The sequence below is a fragment of the Antennarius striatus genome, chromosome 18 (assembly GCF_040054535.1).
Source record: "Antennarius striatus isolate MH-2024 chromosome 18, ASM4005453v1, whole genome shotgun sequence".
NCBI classification, from domain to species: domain Eukaryota; kingdom Metazoa; phylum Chordata; class Actinopteri; order Lophiiformes; family Antennariidae; genus Antennarius; species Antennarius striatus.
The window spans coordinates 20,218,993-20,225,000 of NC_090793.1; the positions used below are offsets into that span (position 1 = coordinate 20,218,993).

Sequence of the window (6,008 nt, forward strand, 5' to 3'; positions counted from 1 at the left end):
ATCTGCAGACAGGTGCTCTCACGGCCGTCATCCATTCACATTAGGTTTCAATCACAGCCGCTGATCCTGCCAGACAAAATAAGGTCGAGAGGGAGGCCTGGAGGCGCATTAACACTAAACGGACCTCACTGAACTGTGTTCATGTGAGCAAAGCGGCTTCCATGTTGACTTAAAGCTGAACATGTGACAAAAACACACATCTCCAGTCAGGAAAGTGTTCCAGTTATTGTTATTTATCTGTATGCAACAGAGATATGAAAGATAATGTGTATTAACTCTATGGGGGTTCCTGCAGGGTAAGAACACTGATCATGAAAAACAGACTGTTTTCATTCTTCTCTCATCTCTGCAGGAATTTGTGACCTAAAATAATACATAATTACGCTTGCAGCTGTAAGTACCAACAGAATCCTATTATAAACGGCACAAAGCAAGCAGTAAAGGCCTTGAATTTAATAGTCCCCCTGTATTGGGCGCCTGATGTATCTCTGCTATGTGTATTTCAAAGCGGTCCTCTGTTAGATTGAAAGCAATTTCCTGTTGAGTCTGTGTGTCAATGGCAAAAGTTCGTTTCCACAGAAGATCAGAGCTTTGTTCTCTTTTCCTTGACGCTTTCTTTTCTCTCCGTTCGGAGCCTTGAACGCCTGAATGGTGCTGGCAGACTGTTGTTGACAGACTGTTGTTGTAGGTGTGAAATGCTGTTTTAATGAGAGCAGATGCAGAACTTTCAGGATAGGAGGCTGCGCGCAGGCGCCGCGGCAGACACGTGACTCTGCTGCCACCTGGTGGACAGACGGTGTATGTTGTGTTTTCTGTGATCTTTGTTATTTGAGTGGTTTTGTTAATTATTTTTACATGTTTCGGTATGACATACTGCTAAAGGTAATTTAACAGTCTGGTGAGTCCTGTCTCTTTAAGAGAGAGGACACCTGCTGTGGGTCATGTGACCACTGCGACCTGTTTTCAGGAAGTGGATTCACTAAACTCAGTTTGGACCGGTCTGCAGCCAATCGGTGAGTCCTTCAGTTCATTTCTTTTCTGCTTTATGCTCCATGCTGGATGCGTATCTGTTGCTGCTCTGGGCTTCATCTTTTTCCTGCTTGTGTGTAAATAGTAGAGAATGTGATGACCACCATTGTTTGGTTTCTTTAATTTTAGAAATGTTGGGTTTGAATTGTGTGGTACTTCCTGGTTTGCCGCCGGGCATCATGGGAGCTGTAGTTACTATGGTTGAAGGCCTGAATACACCTTTTGCATTAACTTGATGAATTACTATTCATATTAAGATTTTATACAAGAGATTCATTAGTTAAATTACAATTGATATTCATTACTGTATTATGATATATTTGAATTTAATAAATATTTATGTTTCTTGATTGTATACAGAGGTTCATTGATGCTTTCGTGATGAAATATGAGTTGCTATGTTTAATATCATTACTACTTATTAATATGTGATGTTTTCATACAAGTGAAAAGTTGCAATTCTCAAACATTCAGGTTTGTTATCCACATCTTTAACAACGACATCTGCTGCCGCTATTTCAGTATATGAACTACTGGCTCTGTTGCTATGGATAAAGAAAAATAACACAAACGAAAGCAGAATTGTAGGAATCGTTGAGTAATACCTGTTGTATCCTCGGCACACCGGGTTCAGACACATGACTCTGCTGCCCCCTGGTGGACAGATGCTGAAGCACACGGGAGGTGGAGGTGATGCTTTTACTGCTGCAGGCCAGAACGTCAGGGGTTCAGTAAAGTTTAGATGTGTCACGCCTTTAGTTATTTGTATGGGCTTGTTCCTTAGTGGTTGGTTAGTTGGTTTGTTTCCCAGCAGGATTACATAAAAGCCGTTAAGTTGATTCCCTTGAAACCTTTGTGGGAGGACAGGTCTTGTACCAGAACAGAAAGCGTTCAATTTTGCAATTAAATTAGGTAAATTTGTTTTTGTGCAGGTCCAGAATGGTTGGAGTGTAACTCATCTAGCACCTCTGCACCCTTTAACTATTTCTATTGAGTATGATTCTTCTTAAATTAATTCATTGGATTAATTTTAAGCATTTTTGTACACATTAAAATAGAAATATTAATGAAAGAAAAGGAAAGAAACACTCAAAAATCTATGGATTTTCTTTAAAATATTTTTAATTCTCCCACTCTGCTAATCAGACGAACGGATTTTCAGAGAGATAATAGAAATATTTCAATCATTAAAGCGATACGTATAATGAAAATAAATAGATTGATAGATTTATTCTGGCTGTTGTGGTTTCAGTCGGAATGCTGTCAGGAATTTTCTGGTCCCAGAGGGAAAACCAGCGTGGAGCTCACTGCTGATGAAAACCGGATCTGATTTCCGTCACTCTCCATCTGTCTGATAAATAAATAGATAACAATAACAGATAAATAATCACGCCATCATGTGCATCACTCTCATGGAGTGATGCACAGCCTCCCACCCACGGGGGGCAGCAACATTCCCACTCATGACACCAGTGGATCCAGTGGGGCTGGAATGTGGATCACGGGAGGTTTGTTGATCGCTGTTGTCAGGATTGCTCTCAGCTGAATGAGAAAAGGCCCCAAACCACCCCGCTGTCACCCCCTAAGAGCTTTAATGTGGAGTTTATAAGAACACAAACGCAGCAGGATCTAAATTAATCTAAATATCTCATCAAAACCGTCGCTGCTGTTTACAGAAATTCGTTCAAACACAGAACAAGATGAACCCATGATGGTTTGTTCTATTTGGGTTCTGCCCAAACATTAAATATAGATGAATTCAGACGCATCGTCGGGTCGATGATAGCATGAGTGTTCATCAGTGTTGTGTAACTACAGTATAACTGAAATAATAATGAAACAAATGTGATTCTTTACAAATCATACATTTGGGTCAAACTATTGTAGGACTTCTGCTTCAAGGTGCGATGACATAATTATCAGGTGAATGCATTCATCAGTAAAGATAATAATGTACTGATGAATGCTTTAATATACTGATGAATGCATGGACACAAGAAAAAGCACCTGTAACCATGACGACAGCTGTCAGGCTGTGCTTGACCTAAATAATCTGCTATTCATGTCATGTAATGGTCGACTATCTTGACTGTCTGTAGATTCTGTGTGGAAACATTTCTTATAAATGAAGCAGCAGGACGTTCACAGGATGTCCCTGAATATATTTTACAGATTTAAGTTCAGAAAACATCCAATTTGATTTCCTGCAAGTGTGGAAAATTCAAAATACATGTAAAACCTGGCTTGGATGTGATTTGAAGTCAACAGGTTCGCCGATGCCTCGGAAACAGAAGAATCAGGCGCTGAGTTGTTGTGGCTTCAGTTTTAATCAGGATGGATGTTTAAAGGTCAGATGTTTCTACCTGTGCATCTGCTCAGCTCCAGCATACGCACAGGTAGAACCTCCCCGCTGGTGGGCCGGCTGTGTTTAACGTCTATATTAACTAAGCACCTTTATTACGCACTCATGCATTCAAATTTAAAAAAAAAATAAAAAGCTTTAAATACGCAAATAGAAATTCACTCAACCCAGACGTGGGCAGATGCCGACCATCTGGGGATAAGGTATCTTCATCTTTTAATATTCTGGAACATCCTGTCACTTTTTGTTTCTCCCAGTCAGCAGCGACTGAAATGTAGAATGATGGATTCCTCCAGGATTATGGAAGGAAATGCAGGGATTAAATGTGTCTGATAATGACGGAACGACCACCTAGATATTGTTATTATTCATTAATGGATGTAATTAATAGATGACAGTAATAAAAAGTCATTTTATTAATTATTAGTACAACATCTGACCATCAAGAATCACAGACAACAAAATGTTCTGTTAGACTTGCGTTTTTTTAACCTCTGACTTTATGAGGCTGGGAAATTATTCAAACAAAATGGACTAAAAAGTACTAGTTCAAAAAGTGTTTTTCCACATAAATCGAGTCATAGCGCCTCCTGCTGTTGTGGAGGGCGAATCCTGACCACACTGCAGGAGAGTCGGTGAAAAGTCAGATATACTATATGTGATATTCATGGGGTTTTTAGTACTTGTGAGGAATTTTGTATTTGTTTCTCAAGTGTTTATTTGAAATTGAAAAAAATGTAATTCTAAAATATCAGATTTTTTAATGTATTGGTTTACTTTTCATTTATATAAGTATATTTTTGAGTACGCTGGAAAAATATTTACATTACATTACGTTAAAGTCCATTTGTCAGTGTGTGTGTGTGTGTGTGTGTGTGTGTGTGTCCAGTAATGCGGACACGCCTCACACGCGTGGCCGCCGGCTGTAAATGATCCACATTCACGGCTCCGTTCTGAGAAGAGCTCATTAAACATCTCCCCTCTCCAGCGTTGCCGAGCAGGTGAGCCTCCTGACAGGTGCGCCTCCCCACAGATACCTTCGACAGACCGGTCCTAGAATGTCCTCCACCCGTCCTCTGAAGGGCCTGGGCGCCTGAAAGCAGAAAAACATTTACCGACTGTGGAAAGAAAAAAGGATGCATGAGGCGGCGGTGTGATCACCAGTGAGCACCTCAGATCGTCTGGAGGTGGATTCTGGGTCCTGTTCCATCATCATGTGCACCTGGATTCTGTTTGGAGATGATGTGAACTCATTCACACACACAATTCAAATTCAAATGCAAAATGAGAACATGTTCCAGGAGGGGCTCGATGCCAGGAACCCCCTCCCCTCCCTCTTAGCATTAAACCTCTATAGTTTATTTTTACACTCTTGTGCATATAATTTACTTTATTTGCAACCAAAGGGTTTGTTAATAATGGATGTATATGAAAAAGACCCCTCTGCCCTCACAACACCAATGCGACATCTATCTGCTTTACAAGATCCTCATTAACCCTCCGCTCCCCTCTCTCTATTGTCGAACTAAACAGCTTTATTCCAGAATAAGAGGAGCCTCATTAGTGCTGTATGGTATCCCTGATTATTTCCCATAAAACACACTCAGGCTCTCCTGCTGCTGGATTTCTGGCCATGTACCCAATTATCTGAGCGTCCTCCCCGTGTCCTGCTGCTGTATCGCTGCCCTGCTGGTGGGCATATTTGTTTTGGTGCTAATGGGTACAAGTGTATTAGCATCCTGTCGGTATTCTTTGGAAAAATTAAATCAATTTCTTTGTAGCTACCCCCTGTAATGATTCAAAGAATAAAATTTTCACAAACGTGCTCACAGTTGGATCAACGGCGTAGCTCGTGTGGAATCGATCAAGCGTGAAAATGTCCTCCAGAAAAAGTTGAATAAGTTTAATGAATAATTTGTGGACATATCTATTAAAGCCAGTGTCTGGATTAAGAGTGCATTCAGCCTCATTAGCTGTGCAGATACGGGAAGATGCTGAATACACCATCACAGCTTTCTTTCATGTCCAGTCATTCATATTCCACAGAAGCTGAAGCTGCTTAATATTGATCCCCATCAATGCTGCTGGTCTCCTCATGTTCAATGGCCAGATGACATTTGATAATACTTAGAAAGGTTAATGTGCGCCGCTGGTGGCCATTGGAGGAGCCTCCACCTGCTCCATCAGATAGGAGCCCAGTTAATATGCAGATCAGTGCTGCTCTGGCCCCCGGCAGATGGTCCTGCCTCACCGTCTGCTGTCTGAGCAGCAAAGCCCCCAAAATGAGCAGGACAAACATACAGGGGATGCTACAGATGCTAAATCCTGTAAATACTCTGACCAATGCTGCAGATGATCCAATAGATCCTAAAGATGCTAAAAGGTAAAGATACCTGGAACAAAACTAAAGATGATCCGATTCATGCTAAAAATGCTAAATGCAAGAAATGCTGGAAATGTCCTGATACACTAATATAATTCCTGTTTCTATGAGACTTTCCATTATTTCCTTCCTTTCAAGCTCAAATCATCAAATCCAAACACATGAGCGAAGGAAGTGGACAAAGAAAAGGAGGAGGGAACCACTATTATTTTATCTCTTCCAGTCAGAGTGGGG

At 40.9% G+C, this 6,008-nt stretch overlaps 1 long non-coding RNA gene across 1 annotated transcript in view; it reads right to left on the minus strand.

Annotated features, from left to right (window-relative positions):
• Positions 1-2,237: 2,237 nt before the first annotated feature.
• The window catches only part of LOC137612698 (uncharacterized), a 4,281-nt gene continuing 510 nt past the window's right edge, over positions 2,238-6,008 (minus strand). The window contains exons 2-3 of the long non-coding RNA XR_011038862.1: positions 4,563-4,620; positions 2,238-4,484 (exon numbers count right to left, since the gene is read on the minus strand). This is a non-coding gene — a long non-coding RNA (uncharacterized lncRNA). The remainder of the gene's footprint in view (positions 4,485-4,562; positions 4,621-6,008) is intronic.